The sequence below is a fragment of the Nicotiana tabacum genome, chromosome 11 (genome assembly GCF_000715075.1).
Source record: "Nicotiana tabacum cultivar K326 chromosome 11, ASM71507v2, whole genome shotgun sequence".
NCBI classification, from domain to species: Eukaryota; Viridiplantae; Streptophyta; class Magnoliopsida; order Solanales; family Solanaceae; genus Nicotiana; species Nicotiana tabacum.
In genome coordinates, this window is record NC_134090.1 from 180,120,617 (window position 1) to 180,138,956 (window position 18,340).

The following is an 18,340-nucleotide window of genomic DNA, read 5'->3' on the forward strand; positions in this document are numbered from 1 at the left end:
GGCTTAAACCACTACTTGAGTATTTTTCATGTTCTACGGTTATGAGAATTCACTCGCGTGTTTCTATGGTTATCTTGGAGTGAGTCAAGTAAAAAGTTCCTATGTGATGAAATGTTCACCCTATTAGTGATTCAGGAGTTAGGATGAAATTCTTATGCGATCGCATAATGGCACGTTAGGTGCAGTGAGCGGTATGAGAAATTGAAAGTGAGGAACCAAGGTTACGGTTCGGTGTTGGCAAGGAGGTCACGAGATCGGATGAGAAAGAAAGGGGTGTGAATGTTTAGAGTAAGCTGGTATTGTCTTCAGCGTCACCTGAGATCGTTGTTTTGTGAAAGGGGCTTTGCATCCTGGTTATGGATTCTTAATTTTCTCTATAGCGCTAGTGCGGCCAGTGGTATGGATGTGCAAACTTGTTATCTAGTACGCAATGTCGTGGGAGCATGTATCACGTGCAAACATGTAGTCACTTGATTGATTGGGAATTTAAACCAAGTATGAAGATTGTGGTAATATCGCTAATTTGAGAATTTATGCCTGAATGGCACTCGGTTTATTGGGTTGTGGATTGTGGAGGTTTATTCTTGTTATGAAGGTTGTTCTTATGAGTTATAGGAAAAAAGGGTATTATGGAACCTTAAAAGGTTATTTGCCTAGTACGGTGCGATCAGAATCTGCTTGAGGCATGTGGATGGATTTAAATATGAAGGTGGGCTCTATATCGGGCTAGATGTGTTCATTTTAGGATATTCCTTATGAAGGAGTATTCAGACGTTAGATGCTAGTTCGTCATTGGCTATTTCATGTAATTCTATATTGGGTTGTGTGAGTTGTGAAACTGCTTGATAAATTTCTTATGTGTTGAGATTCCGCGTAGCGATGGTCTTATATGAGCAGGATGGCTCTTATGATTCAGATTATACATCACAACTCAGTTGTACTTGAGTTTTGTAGCTTATGGTGATATTTGTCTCCCGAGGGATGGTATTATGCACTTAGCGTGCTTGTAACCGATATTCAGTATTAACTAGTAATGAGAAATTTAGCTCGGTATGTATCTCCTTATGTGAATTCTATGTGTGGATCGGATGGCACGCCGCTGGTATGTTGTTTAGATCGGGTTGCACACTGCAACAGTATGATGTTGAGTAAAGTCTTATATATTCTTGTTACATCTCGCGTTTTCGTACGTTAAAAGTTTCGTCTTCAGTTAATTGACATAAAATGAGGGATGAGATTATCTTGAGGTTAACCTATTTACACTATTTATAACAAGCGATAAATAAGTGTCATGAAGGATAAAAGGTGTCACACCTCGTTTTTCCGCCTCCGCCAGGGGCGTAGGGAGTTTTTCCAATTAAAGGACAATCGAAACGGGATTTGTTTATTTATTTCAGAGTCGCCACTTGGGAGATTTAGGGTGTCCCAAGTCATCAATTTAATCCCGAATCGAGGAAAATATTCGACTTTCCAAATGAAGTCTGCGAACCAGAAATTCTAAGTAAGGAATTATGTTGACCCGAGGGAAGGTGTTAGGCACCCCCGAATCCCGTGGTTCTAGCACGGTCGCTTAAACTGTTGTAATGGCTAAAATATCTGATTTTAATACATGTTCAAAAACTATAGTGCAATTTTAACTTTTAACCGCTTTTATTGTTATTATTATTATTTTTACAAGAATGTGAACATTGTTTAAAACATGTCTTTGGATTACGTCACATGAAATGCACCCGCAATCTGGAACACATTTTATTCAATGTTTTGGGATTTGGATTTGGGTCGCAAAAATGCGCACCCGTGTTTAAGAATGTATTATTATTAACATCGTGCCTAAAGCGATTAACTTATTATTATTTATGGGTAAGACCGTGGAATTCACTAAACAGTTCATCCCGAATTCTAAATACTCAATTAAACATTTATTGAGGGCCCCGCAATAGGTGCATTTTATTGGGCGAGGCTCATCTCATTTATTCTTAAAAGACAATCCTAAAATGCCTACATTATTTTCTATTAAATCTGTCTCTACAAAATAAAATAAAAAAAATATCTTAATTTATTTACATGCTGAAATTAACCAATAATATTTACTTTAAACAATATTTCTACCAAGTTCCTACTAGATGGCCTATTCGTTTGATATTTGACTCTACGAAGTTACTACACCATTTATTTATTTAGGCAATATATGCAGATAGTTCAACTGTTAAGCTATCGTCGAATGTTCCACTATGTGTATTAAATAGCTACATGATTCTGATTTTTTTGCAAGCTAAATAATTTGTACATACAAATAAAAATCAAAATATAATTAAAGCTAATTCAGAATTTCAACTCTTCATTTTTCGTATTCATGCTTCATATTCGGATTACAATAACCAGCTTTTCAGTTGTGTACCTGATATTGGAAGCAAAAGAAAATGAAGATGAGAATCAGCAGCAGTAATAACAGTACAACACAGCAACAACAGCCCAGCAACAGTAACAACCCAGTAACAGACCGGTGGAGTAGTAATCCCAAAACAAATGCTTCCAACTTTTATGAAAACCACAACAATTAATGCTGATTTCAAACAATGAAAGAAAGCAGAAGATTTTTTTTTTAGTTTTTTTTTTTATTTTTGAAAGTTTAAATATTTTCGGAATTTTCTCTCTCTTAAATGTTCAGCCCTTTTTCTCTCTCTTATTTTCATATTCGTTTCTCTCTCTCTCTGTGTATTCTCTTCTTTTCTGTGTCCCCATAAATTAGTTTCAAGACCTCTATATATATCCCATCCCATAAATCTTTTAATTAATTAAAATCAACCCATTTTCTCTACCAAACCCATTATCTTCCCACTCATCCCCATTACATAAAATAAATATATCACACTACCCCATTATATTTTGTTCCCCATGCCTAACATAAACAAATACAAGATTCCCCCACACTAAAATTTGTCTTGTCCCCCCTTTATATTAAATAATTATATCACAACCCACCCCATTTCATTTTGTCCTCCATGCACATAAAAAATTACAAAATGTACAATTCCTAAACTACCCCTTCGACCTTACTGAAATTACCAAACTACCCCTGAACGTACTGCAAATTACCAAACTACCCCATCAGCTATAACAAATCAATTAATCACACTCAACCAAAATATAGCCAATATGACCAATTTCTATACAAATTTAAACAACAAATCTCATGAACATGATTTCTTCAATATATCAACAACAAATCACATGATCATGATTGAACAACAAAGAACAACTAAAATTTGATTGAACAATAGTTTTAGCAACAAACCTATTTTCGGATTCAACAACAACAATCAAACAAGTATATTTAGATTTCTAAATTCAATAATATTGAACTTAAAATCAATTCTAACAACATTACAACAAACAATTCCTATATTAAACTTTAAACAAGATTATGAGACAAATTCAAGAAATAATCATAAATGGTAAACAAGAAATCAAGCTATACAAATTTCGGATTCAAGATCAACCAAACAAAGTATGAACATGAATTAAATCTATTTTAAACAACAAACATGATGGATTCAAACGATTAAACCAACATATTTCCCTAAACAACTAAATTCTTTTTAGACAAATAACAAGATCGACGCAGAAACAATTATGAACTTAAACTTGAACTTAACAATATTAACAATTTCTAAAAATACATAAACACATGAAACAAATTGAAGAAACAATTAATTAAACTTCAATTTGTATCTCACCAACATTAGACTAACAACTTTTACCTAAACAATAAAACAAACATGAAAAACCACTAATTAAATTTCCATTTGAAATCTGAAAATTTAATCAACAAAACATATGAACAAACTAGGAAATTATTTCAACGACGAACAAACAAAACAAGAATCGAATCATTTAACGATTTTGGATCCGAAAAATATCAAAAAAAATATGGACAAAAATAAAACTTAGAAAACCAACTAACCGGAAATGAAACGACGAACAACGATTGTAAACAAATCCGTCCGGGCTTCGACTCAATGAAAGAAACTCGACCTTTCCCAAAACGAAGAAGACGAAGGGAAGATGAAGCAACTGGAAGGAGGAAAGGACTGCCGCGACGAGCAGCAGAAACTTGTTGGTGCAGCGGCGACAGTAGCCATGGCGATGCTCAAGCTTGAAGAAGACGAAGTGAGGCAGCAGCTCGCGAAACAGAAGCAGCTGGTCGACGCACCTGTGCGTGCTCGTCCATGGCGGAGAAGCAGCAACTCGGAGGAGAAAGAACAGCAGCCGCGACGGAGTTGTTGGTCGTCGAATGTGGAGCTGAATGTCGACGAAAGACTGGTGGTTGTCCGGCTGTGTCAACGGAGCAAGCTGGCTCGTTCAAAAGAAAACGAAGCAGCCATTGGACTGCCTGTGATGTTACTCCTTCAAGAAGATGAGGACGAGGAAGAAGGAGAAGCAGCAACCATGGACGGGCTGCTGCGTGTGTGCGTATGTGTTTTGTTGTGTATGTGTGTGTGAGTGTGACGAGCTGTTTGTTAATGGCGTTTGGACGTGAGGGCAGCCATGGTTGTGTGCTTGAGGAATCTTGAGGAAGAAGAAGAAGATAGGAGAGGGGGGATGGTTTAGGTCTTTTAGGGTTTTTGGGTTTTGTTTTTGTTTTGTTTTTGTTTTGTAAAAATGAAAAATGAAATTGAAGAGGGGGAGTTGGGTTGTTGGTATTGGACTGGGTCGATCCAGTTCGAAATGGACTGGGTCGTTTGGGAAGATTGGGCCATTTTTTGGGCCTGTGGCTTGAAATCGAAGAAAAGGCTCAATTCCGACTTTCTTTATATTTTCGCTCTCTTTTCTTCTTTTATTTTTCTAAAACTAAATTATAAAAATACTTAAACTATTATTAAGAACTAAATTAAGTTATAAAAGCGCAAATTACCTCCCAATAACAATTAACGCACAATTAAGTAATAATTAAGCATAAAATTGTATATTTGGACATTAAATGCTAAAAAATGCAAACGATGCCTATTTTTGTAATTTTTATTTTTTGTAAAACAAACTTAATTACTAACAATTATAGGATTAAATCCTACATGCAAAAGGCGACATATTTTTGTATTTTTTATTAATTTAGAAAATAAACAATCACAGACAAATACAAATAATTATCCAAAAATATCACAAAATTGCACACCAAGGAAAATCATGTTATTTTTGAATTTTTTGGGAGTAATTCTCATATAGGGCAAAAATCAGGTGCTTACAGCTGCCCCTCTTTGCCCGAAGACACGAAGGGTTTTCGTGCAAAGATAAAACAAGCGATTTTTGCCCATCCGAGTACTCCGTGTGAAGCATTTTTTGAAAAAGATTTGACCGAACCTTTGATTCAAAGGTTTCTTACATATCCTGGGCTAAACAGGAATCAGGTCAATGTAGTTCGGGAAGTTTTGGTAGCTGGGACTACCGTGGGACTGCAATGTTACTATTGTTGCATGCTATTACTACTGCTTACCGATCTCCTTGTTACACCCTGCTTTAAAGGTAAAACAAAAAGCTAAACTAGACTATGTATATGAATTACAAAATCTTATCTAGATCATGCCCTTGCGTTTCTTGTTGTCTTGATATCTTGGTGACTCTTGGGCATCCTTTGCTTCTGACTTATTCCGCATTTCCTTTCATTGTGTCTCGTATTTCCTTTATTTGTTTGGGACTCTTGTTGTTTCTTGCTGGGGATTTGGTTGGACTCCTATGCTTTATTGACTTTACGTGTGCTCCTTTCTCATATGGTCGGGCTTTTAACTTCAACCCGTAATGTCAAAATACATTGACATTCTGTTCTTCAGGTGGGCGCCTGACTGCTGATCCTTCAATTGTATTCCCTTATTCTTCAGGTGGGCGCCTGACTGCTGATGCTTCAATTGTATTCCCTTATTCTTCAGGTGGGCGCCTGACTGCTGATCCTTCAATTGTATTCCCTTATTCTTCAGGTGGGCGCCTGACTGCTGATCCTTCAATTGTATTCCCTTATTCTTCAGGTGGACGCCTGACTGCTGATGCTTCAAATGTATTCCCTTATTCTCCAGGTGGGTGCCTGACTGCTGATGCTTCAAATGTATTCCCTTATTCTCCAGGTGGGCGCCTGACTGCTGATACTTCAACTGTATTCCCTTATTCTCCAAGTGGGCGCCTGACTGCTGATACTTCAACTGTATTCCCTTATTCTCCAGGTGGGCGCCTGACTGTTGATACTTCATCTGTATTCCCTTATTATCCAGGTGGGCGCCTGACTGCTGATACTTCATCTGTATTCCCTTATTCTCCAGGTGGGCGCCTGACTGCTGATACTTCAACTGTATTCCCTTATTCTCCAGGTGGGCGCCTGACTGCTGAGACTTCATCAGTATTCCCTTATTCTCCAAGTGGGCGCCTGATTGCCGAGACTTCATCTGTATTCCCTTATTCTCCAGGTGGGCGCCTGATTGCTTCTTTTCTTTGTCTTTGTTCTCCAGGTGGACGCCTGATTTCTTTTTTTCTTTGTCCTTGTTCTCTAGGTGGATGCCTGATTTCTTCTTTTCTTTGTCCTTGTTCTCCAGGTGGACGCCTGATTGCTTCCTTTCTTTGTCCTTGTTCTCCAGGTGGACGCCTGATTGCTTCTTCCTTCCTTCATCCTTGTTCTCCAGGTGGACGCCTGATTTCTTCCTTTCTTTGTCCTTGTTCTCCAGGTGGACGCCTGATTGCTTCTTTTCTTTGTCCTTGTTCTCCAGGTGGACGCCTGATTTCTTCTTTTCTTTGTCCTTGTTCTCCAGGTGGATGCCTGATTGCTTCTTTTCTTTGTCCTTGTTCTCCAGGTGGACGCCTGATTGCTTCCTTTCTTTGTCCTTGTTCTCCAGGTGGACGCCTGATTGCTTCTTTTCTTTGTCCTTGTTCTCCAGGTGGACGCCTGATTTCTTCTTTTCTTTGTCCTTGTTCTCCAGGTGGACGCCTGATTTCTTCTTTTCTTTGTCCTTGTTCTCCAGGTGGACGCCTGATTGCTTCCTTTCTTTGTCCTTGTTCTCCAGGTGGACGCCTGATTTCTTCTTTTCTTTGTCCTTGTTCTCCAGGTGGACGCCTGATTTCTTCCTTTCTTTGTCCTTGTTCTCCAGGTGGACGCCTGATTTCTTCCTTTCTTTGTCCTTGTTCTCCAGGTGGACGCCTGATTTCTTCCTTTCTTTGTCCTTGTTCTCCAGGTGGACGCCTGATTGCTTCCTTTCTTTGTCCTTGTTCTCCAGGTGGACGCCTGATTGCTTCTTTTCTTTGTCCTTGTTCTCCAGGTGGACGCCTGATTTCATTTTTTCTTTGTCCTTGTTCTCCAGGTGGACACCTGATTTATTCTTTTCTTTGTCCTTGTTCTCCAGGTGGACGCCTGATTTCTTCTTTTCTTTGTCCTTGTTCTCCAGGTGGACGCCTGATTTCTTCCTTTCTTTGTCCTTGTTCTCCAGGTGGACGCCTGATTTCTTCTTTTCTTTTCTCCTTCCTTCGCGCTGCTTTGTTCTTGCTTGCTGGGGATAATACCACTGTGGGAGTCTCCTTTCTTCCCCTCCTTCAAATTTTTTTTATTTTTATTTTTTGTTTTTTTTGGTTTTTTTTTCTTCTTATTTATCACTGCTGAGATAAAAGTGTTATCTTCTAATGTTGTTGAGGATAACGCTGCTGGGGAATTTTATCCCTTCAAATCGATGCTTCATTCTTTTGGAAGCTGCTGGGGATGATAATGGCTCTTTGTTTTTCTGAGCACAAGCGTCATCCCTTTATTCTGTCTGCTGGGGATCAACTTCCTCCATTGGAAACTTATTATGTTGGGGCAGCCCTGGTTCAGAGACCACTTCCTTGGTGCTATCTTTATTCTTCCCCAAATGGGTACTAGATTTCCAGAAAATTTTCTGCCCCAGTTTGACAATTCTCCCTTATGGCATGCATTTCCGACATCAATGCCATTTCCTTTACCTGTTTCAAATAAAAAATTTGTTAGCTTAAAGCGTGGTAGTTGGCTGTGATACTCCACTGGGATGGTTTTCCCTTTCTCCTTCCTTGCTCTGCGTCCCACAACTTGTTGGGGATGATATTATTTGCTGGGGATAATCTATTTCTGCTGGGGATATCCCTCTTCTTTCGTGGCATGGCTCGGAAACTTGCATTTTCCCGACCTTTTAGTCTCGCATGAATTTCCCAAATCATGCTTATTGCTCTCCTTGTTTGTCTACGGGCCTTGGCCTTGAGGTTTTAATAACCTTTGATTTTGGCAAGGATATCCCTCTTGACACTCGTTGATCCTTTTGTCAATCTCCTTTTGCTGGAGATATCTTTCTTGACACTGGCCTCGCGCTTGTTCCTTGCTGACTATACCATTTGTATGTAATAGTCAGATCTTATCTTGGAAAGATGATGGCCTATTTTGAAGTCATTTCCCACTGGTTCTACCCAAACAGACTGTACTGGGGAATTTTCTATGAAAGGAAAAGATAAAAGGGAACAAAATAAAAGACAAAGGAAAAAGATGACTTTTTAACAAAAGAAACTATAAATAAAAACCTATCAAACGCAGACACCGACTCTAATGGTCATGACATGCATATGTGGCCTATCCTCCGTCGTCAATCGTCTTTCAAGACCTTCAACTGGCAATTCCCCATTTGATTCTTAATCTTATTCGACTTGTAGTGCCCGAAGGGTTTTCACTATCAAGCCTCTCTCATTTTGGTTTTTCTCTCAGCTTTCATCGCCTTATGGTGTCCGTGAAGATTTTCACCGATAAGACTCTCTCATTTGTATCACTTTCCAGCTGGGGATTTGGAGTGTTGCCGGTATGACTCTCTCTGCTGGAGATTAGAGTCCTTTCTGTTGTGGAACAGAGTGTTATGTTCACCGGTAAGACTCTCATTTGTCTGACTTGGCATCTTTTGCAGACTGGTCAGAAGGTCTTTCTTTGGACCGTAATGTGAGTTTTTGGATAGGCTAGAAAGAAAGGGTATTAAAGGCTCAAAAACAAAATAAATTTGGGGTTAAAAATTACAACATTCGGAACCAATTTTTTGCTTCCCACAAGCGCAACCCTTGCCCCAGTTTCTTGCTTGGGGATTATTTATTTATAATTAATTAATTAATTAATTTTTTTTACTTTTTATTACACCATGCACACCATGCACACTATGCACACTGTGAACCCTATGACCGAGCCGTGAAGCGCCTACGTATCCTCTTTGAGGAATCAGGTCAAACGTAGTTCCCAATTCCTCTTTTTTCATTTGACTTTCTTTTGTTTTTTGTTATCATTTTTCTTTTCTTATTTTTTTCGTTTTTTTTTGATTTTTTTTTTCTTTACCCTCCAGGCTCGTATTTCCTAGTCGTTGTTATTGGTTCCGAACGAGGGGTATGAAAGAAAATAAATAAGGCTCAAAAGGGATAACGAAAGATAAAGTGTTTAGGTAGCAGAACAAAATGCCTTCGTCATTCCAGTCTTCAAAACATGCCAAGTGCAAACAACACAATTGAACATAGATTTATAGTCTCTTCCGATGGTGCTGGAATTGACAATTATGTTAACATTTGTCATTTCTAAAGCACCATTGGGCGACACTCTCACTCTTATTATCATGAACGACACTCACGCCAATTTGGCGAATCTTGTTTTTAAACGGTTTTCTTTGTGCTTTACTTGCCCCAGTTCCACATGACTCGGGCTTCAAATAATCTCAAACCGTTCTTATTTCCTTTAAATGCTTTGATCACCTCTCCAGGGTTTTATGATTAACTTTAAAGACTAAGCCCAAACTGTGTGCGCATGTCATGTCACTAGAATCGGCGTTGAAATAAAATGATAAAAGGACTAAACAAAAAGAAAACTGGAAATAATAAAGGACCGGATTTGCTTTAGACTACCGACGAGATGGTTTGAATAACAAAACAAACAAAACAACCAGAATAAAATCCTAACACATCCTTGACAAAACTTAAACAAACTGATATGACAAATCGGAAAGATAAGAAGGTTTGACACAAGACAATATTCGGATTACAACCCTAAGAATAATCCGGACAATAGAAATGACAACAAAATAAACCACCAACAGCTTCAATCTTGCTAACCAAGGAACGGAGCGTCCTCCCACTTTATCAAAATTGGCATCTTTTGCCACTGAGCTTTGCATCAGTATTGTCCAGACCATTTCCAACTTCGATATCATCAACCTTAGTCAACAAGTCCCAATAGGATTCGAGTTCTTCTGTTATCATGACTGATCCCTGCAAAGTGTGCTTCTGGGTCTTGTATTTCCGGCTTACCACAAACCAACCACCTTCTTTCTTTGCGATTCAAAACAAAACAGGTTAGAATGGACTCAGTTGGTCCCCATTATTAACAACATCTCTTTTTTTTTCATTTTTCTTTTTTTTTGTTTTCATTTTTTGTTGTGGTCGAATCTTATGGAGATTGCCTACGTATCATGACCCTGCATGAATCAGACCTTGCGTAGTTCGGACCAATAAAAGATAAACAATACTAAACATTTTTTTTTCAATTTAAAACAAACTAGGTTTCAAAAGTTTGAAGATGACCTACAAACTCGAAAATCAAACAACCTACATATTCTAATTAAAGATTTATAACCTCGAAATAAAAAGGCCAGCTTCCTTTCCCCGTTTGACAAATGCAACCAAACGGCTATTTTTGCAAGTGTGGCCCCTTCCAAATCTCACATGAATTTTGAGGTCGGGGAGGATTATTTTGACACTTTACGAACTTGTCCATTCTTTTACGAAAATAACCTTTCGACAATTAAAAGATACTCTAAGGCTATTTCGGCAAGAACAGTTTAAGACGCGGCCGAAGCTGGCTCGGCTTATTTTGACCAAAAATCTAAACGGTATTTACCTGACCGTTGACTCTTTGTTTTTCTGTTTTTTTTTTTTTTTAAAATTACAATAAAAACCGGGTGTTGCAAACACGGCCTTTCAGCACCTCGGGGACGAATATTTTTAAGGCTGTGTGGGTCAATTGGACCAAATCTAAAACAATGACCCAAAGGCGACTGTTTATACAAAGTCAGCCTTCCGGCGTCCCTTTCGGGAACATTCGGCTATGCCTTGATAAAACAGCGCCGACTTCTTTATGACAAAATTAAAATTTGACATATATTTTTTTTTGGCTATTTTTTAGCAAATGGGGAGGTTGGACACCGCCTGACTTATTTATGACAAAAATTAAAATTTTGACACGTTTTTTATTTATTTATTGGTTTTTGGCTATTTTAGCAAAAAAGGAGGTTGGACCCGATGAGGGTTGCCTACGTATCTCACATCCGGTGAGAATCAAACCCGCGTAGTTCGGGCAGTTTATGAATAAAGTAAATAAACTAATTTTAAATTATTTTTTTTTTTTTTTGAATTTGTAAAAGAACTGCTTTAAAAGAAAAAAGGAAGTATTTTTTTTTTGGATTTTTGATTGATTTTCTTTTTGAAAGAAAGACTTCTAAGAATTCCTTTTCTTTTGATTTGAACTTTGAGAATTTCAAAAGTAAAAGGAAGATATTATTTTTTTGTTTGAATTTTTATTTGTTTTCTCTTATTCTAAAGAAGAAAGAAAATATTTTTTTGGAATTTTACCTCTAATAAAAGAAATGCTTTCTAAATTTTTTTTTTGAATTTTGAATTTTCTTTTCAATTTTTAAAGAATAAGGAAAATATTTTTGGATTTGTTTTATTTTATTATATATATTTTTTATAATTAAAAAGACTTTCTAAAGAAGTCAATAATGGAAAATATTTTTGGATTTTTTATTTTGAAAATTAGGAGTCTAAAAAAAACTTTTCTAGACTTTTTGGCAGGACAAATATTTTTGCAACAAATAAAGATATATATACATTTTTTGGAAATAAAGAAAAACTTTTTGGATTTTTATATATATATATATTTGCAACAAATAATAAAACCACTTTCAACGCCCGACTCTTTTTATTTTATTATTTTTATTTTTATTTTGGCATCTAAACAAATAAATAAATAAAAACCCATTTTAAAAACAAGACTCTTTTTCATTTTCATTTTTATGGCAAGACAAACTATTTTTTTTCTAATTTGTTTTTTTGAAAAACAAGACAAAATAACAACTCTTTTTTTTTCTATTTTTCCTTTGCTTTTAATAAAACAAACTAATAAGACATTGTTTTTTTCATTTTCTCAAAATTTCGGCAGAGTTTTGACAGTATTTGGGCATTGTTTTTTTTTCAAAATAAACAATCAATTCCCTAACCGCTATTTCCTTTTTTTTTTTCAATTTCAAAATATTATTCCTGATATTCAAAAGTCAGTCAACACACAAATCCGGATCAAATAAATGCGCAAGTAGCAGCAAGTAAGATGCATCAGGATGGCCATTTTCATTTTTTTTTGGTACACCTGTCTTAGACAGACCCAACCCCTGTGTTGAGCCTCCAAAGTCAAATGCACGTTATGCAAACAATCGCTCCTACTAGGGATCCGGCATGAAGCTGAGTTATTATAAGTGAAAAAACCTGAGGCATATTGTTCTAGCCCTGGCTCACCCAAGTGGACAGCTTGAGCCGAAGTGGGGGCAACGTACCGGGAGCACGAAAGTCTGCCCGGCCTAGTTACTTGTCCCAACTTCGTCTTATTTGGTATGACTTCTAACAGAAAGGTGGGCCACGCGCACGTGTACACCATAAGTTCAGAAGACTCAGAAAGAAGAAGGGTTTTGTAGCAGTTGTATATACACAATTCAGATAATATTAAAGTGGTAAGAGCATCATTTAGCACATTAGGCATATATCATGTAAACATCAGATAATAAATAAAGCCAACTATAACAGTTATTTTAAGCCCGAATTCTTAAACCCTGAACCAGTGGTTCTGGGCTCTAGAATCCCCAGCAGAGTCGCCAGAGCATGTCACACCTCCTTTTTCCGCCTCCGCCAGGGGCGTAGGGAGTTTTTCCAATTAAAGAACAATCGAAACGGGATTTGTTTATTTATTTCAGAGTCGCCACTTGGGAGATTTAGGGTGTCCCAAGTCACCAATTTAATCCCGAATCGAGGAAAATATTCGACTTTCCAAATGAAGTCTGCGAACCAGAAATTCTAAGTAAGGAATTCTGTTGACCCGAGGGAAGGTGTTAGGCACCCCCGAATCCCGTGGTTCTAGCACGGTCGCTTAAACTGTTGTAATGGCTAAAATATCTGATTTTAATACATGTTCAAAAACTATAGTGCAATTTTAACTTTTAACCGCTTTTATTGTTATTATTATTATTTTTACAAGAATGTGAACATTGTTTAAAACATGTCTTTGGATTACGTCACATGAAATGCACCCGCAATCCGGAACACATTTTATTCAATGTTTTGGGATTTGGATTTGGGTCGCAAAAATGTGCACCCGTGTTTAAGAATGTATTATTATTAACATCGTGCCTAAAGCGATTAACGTATTATTATTTATGAGTAAGACCGTGGAATTCACTAAACAGTCCATCCCGAATTCTAAATACTCAATTAAACATTTATTGAGGGCCCCGCAATTGGTGCATTTTATTGGGCGAGGCTCATCTCATTTATTCTTAAAAGATAATTCTAAAATGCCTACATTATTTTCTATTAAATCTGTCTCTACAAAATAAAATAAAAAAAATGTCTTAATTTATTTACATGCTGAAATTAACCAATAATATTTACTTTAAACAATATTTCTACCAAGTTCCTACTAGATGGCCTATTCGTTTGATTTTTGACTCTACGAAGTTACTACACCATTTATTTATTTAGGCAATATATGCAGATAGTTCAACTGTTAAGCTATCGTCGAATGTTCCACTATGTGTATTAAATAGCTACATGATTCTGATTTTTTTGCAAGCTAAATAATTTGTACATACAAATAAAAATCAGAATATAATTAAAGCTAATTCAGAATTTCAACTCTTCATTTTTCGTATTCATGCTTCATATTCGGATTACAATAACCAGTTTTTCAGTTGTGTACCTGATATTGGAAGCAAAAGAAAACGAAGATGAGAATCAGCAGCAGTAATAACAGTACAACACAACAACAACAACCCAGCAACAGTAACAACTCAGTAACAGACCGGTGGAGTAGTAATCCTAAAACAAATGCTTCCAACTTTTATGAAAACTACAACAATTAATGCTGATTTCAAACAATGAAAGAAAGCAGAAGATTTTTTTTTTAGTTTTTATTTTTATTTTTGAAAGTTTAAATATTTTCGGAATTTTCTCTCTCTTAAATGTTCAGCCCTTTTTCTCTCTCTTATTTTCAGATTCGTTTCTCTCTCTCTGTGTATTCTCTTCTTTTCTGTGTCCCCGTAAATTAGTTTCAAGACCTCTATATATATCCCATCCCATAAATCTTTTAATCAATTAAAATCAACCCATTTTCTCTACCAAACCCATTATCTTCCCACTCATCCCCATTACATAAAATAAATATATCACACTACCCCATTATATTTTGTCCCCCATGCCTAACATAAACAAATACAAGATTCCCCCACACTAAAATTTGTCTTGTCCCCCCTTTATATTAAATAATTATATCACAACCCACCCCATTTCATTTTGTCCCCCATGCTTCACATAAAAAATTACAAAATGTACAATTCCTAAACTACCCCTCCGACCTTACTGAAATTACCAAACTACCCCTGAACGTACTGCAAATTACCAAACTACCCCATCAGCTATAACAAATCAATTAATCACACTCAACCAAAATATAGCCAATATGACCAATTTCTACACAAATTCAAACAACAAATCTCATGAACATGATTTCTTCAATATATCAACAACAAATCACATGATCATGATTGAACAACAAAGAACAACTAAAATTTGATTGAACAATAGTTTTAGCAACAAACCTATTTTCGGATTCAACAACAACAATCAAACAAGTATATTTAGATTTCTAAATTCAATAATATTGAACTTAAAATCAATTCTAACAACATTACAACAAACAATTCCTATATTAAACTTTAAACAAGATTATGAGACAAATTCAAGAAATAATCATAAATGGTAAACAAGAAATCAAGCTATACAATTTCGGATTCAAGATCAACCAAACAAAGTATGAACATGAATTAAATTTATTTTAAACAACAAACATGATGGATTCAAACGATTAAACCAACATATTTCCCTAAACAACTAAATTCTTTTTAGACAAATAACAAGATCGACGCAGAAACAATTATGAACTTAAACTTGAACTTAACAATATTAACAATTTCTAAAAATACATAAACACATGAAACAAATTGAAGAAACAATTAATTAAACTTCAATTTGTATCTCACCAACATTAGACTAACAACTTTTACCTAAACAATAAAACAAACATGAAATAAACATGAAAAACCACTAAGTAAATTTCCATTTGAAATCTGAAAATTAATCAACAAAACATATGAACAAACTAGGAAATTATTTCAACGACGAACAAACAAAACAAGAATCGAATCATTTAACGATTTTGGATCCGAAATATATCAAAAAAAATATGGACAAAAATAAAACTTAGAAAACCAACTAACCGGAAATGAAACGACGAACAACGATTGTAAACAAATCCGTCCGGGCTTCGACTCAATGAAAGAAACTCGACCTTTCCCAAAACGAAGAAGTCGAAGGGAAGATGAAGCAACTGGAAGGAGGAAAGGACTGCCGCGACGAGCAGCAGAAACTTGTTGGTGCAGCGGCGACAGTAGCCATGGCGATGCTCAAGCTTGAAGAAGACGAAGTGAGGCAGCAGCTCGTGAAACAGAAGCAGCTGGTCGACGCACCTGTGCGTGCTCGTCCATGGCGGAGAAGCAGCAACTCGGAGGAGAAGGAACAACAGCCGCGACGGAGTTGTTGGTCGTTGAATGTGGAGCTGAACATCGACGAAAGACTGGTGGTTGTCCGGCTGTGTCGACGGAGCAAGCTGGCTCGTTCAAAAGAAAACGAAGCAGCCATTGGACCGCCTGTGATGTTACTTCTTCAAGAAGATGAGGACGAGGAAGAAGGAGAAGCAACAGCCATGGACGGGCTGCTGCGTGTGTGCGTGTCAGGCGTCCACCTGGAGAATGAGGATGAGAAAAGAAGAAGTCAGGCGTCCACCTGGAGAATGAGGATGAGAATTAAAGAAGTCAGGCATCCACCTGGAGAATGAGGATGATAATTAAAGAAGTCAGGCGTCCACCTGGAGAATGAGGATGAGAAAAGAAGAAGTCAGGCGTCCACCAGGAGAATGAGGATGAGAATTAAAGAAGTCAGGCGTCCACCTGGAGAATGAGGATGAGAATTAAAGAAGTCAGGCGTCCACCTGGAGAATGAGGATGAGAATTAAAGAAGTCAGGCGTCCACCTGGAGAATGAGGATGAGAATTAAAGAAGTCAGGCGTCCACCTGGAGAATGAGGATGAGAATTAAAGAAGTCAGGCGTCCACCTGGAGAATGAGGATGAGAAAAGAAGAAGTCAGGCGTCCACCTGGAGAATGAGGATGAGAATTAAAGAAGTCAGGCGTCCACCTGGAGAATGAGGATGAGAATTAAAGAAGTCAGGCGTCCACCTGGAGAATGAGGATGAGAAAAGAAGAAGTCAGGCGTCCACCTGGAGAATGAGGATGAGAATTAAAGAAGTCAGGCGTCCACCTGGAGAATGAGGATGAGAAAAGAAGAAGTCAGGCGTCCACCTGGAGAATGAGGATGAGAATTAAAGAAGTCAGGCGTCCACCTGGAGAATGAGGATGAGAATTAAAGAAGTCAGGCGTCCACCTGGAGAATGAGGATGAGAAAAGAAGAAGTCAGGCGTCCACCTGGAGAATGAGGATGAAGAATTGAAGAAATCAGGCGTCCACCTGGAGAATGAGGATGGAGAATTGAAGAAGTCAGGCGTCCACCTGGAGAACGAGGATAAGAATTAAAGAAGTCAGGCGTCCACCTGGAGAATGAGGATGAAGAAGTTAAAAAGAAGTCAGGCGTCCACCTGGAGAATGAGGATGGAGAAAGAAAAGAAGTAGTCAAGGCACCCACCTGGAGAACGAGGGAATGCAATTGAAGTGTTGAAATCAAAAGCCCGCTCATATGAAAAAGGAGCACACTTAGAATCAATAAAGCAGAGGAATCCAACAAAATCCCCAGCAAGAAACAACAAGAGTCCCAAACAGATGAAAGAAATACGGGACACAATGAAAAGGAATACAGAATAAGCCAAATGCCCAAGAGTCACCAAGATATCAAGACAACAAGAAACGCAAGGGCATGATCTAGATAAGATTTTTATAATTCATGTATCATAGTCTAGTTTAGCTTTTTGTATTACCTTGGAAGTAAGGTGTAATAAGGAGGTCAGCAAGCAGTAAAAACAGCACGAAGCAGCAGTAACATCACAGTCCCACGGTAGTCCCAGCTACCCCAAAACTTCCCGAACTACATTGACCTGATTCCTTTATAGCCAAGGATATGTAGGAAACCTTTGAAGCAGAGGTTCGGTCAAATCTTTCAAAAAAATGCTTCCCACGGAGTATTTGAACGGGCAAAAATCGCTCGTATCCGCTCACTTTATCTTTGCACGAAAACTCTTCGAGTTTCCGCACAAAGAGGGGCAGCTGTGAGCACGTGATTTTTGCCTTACGAAAACTACTCCAAAATAAATCAAAAATAAATAAATTTCTTTTACTGTGTAATTTTTTGAATTTGCGTGGTGTTAAATATTTGTTGTATGTCCGTAAATGTTTACTTTGTCATAATAAAATGAAAATTAAAATAAAATACATGTTGCATGCATATAGGATTTAATTATGTATTTGAAAGATAATTTAAATAAAATCACCAAAATATGCATTTTGTTCTATTTTTATATTCCACTGTGTGATTAATGTTTTATCTGTATGTTGAATAGTTGTTATGAAGTGATTAATATTTTTGTGTAAGGTTAAAAATTGTTTTATAATTTTTGTTAGGATTTTTAATGATAAATAATAAAATAGAATAAAAAAAATAAAAAATAAGTTGTAAAATAAAAATTGGACCTGGATTAAAATCCAGGCCCAAATCAAATTACCCCCCCCCCCACAGCCCAATCCAAACAGCCTGTCCGGTCCAATTCAAAGCCAAGACCAAACGACGACGTTTGGTCACATTTTATCAAGACCGTTGGATCAAAGCCATCCAACGGCCAAGATTTCATCACCCTAACCCGATACCCTTACCCGATCTAATACCCGGTTCAACCCGTCCCCCTAACTTAAACCAAACGACGTCGTTTGGTTAAGTGAATAGATCTTAGCCGTCCATCCTGCCTAATC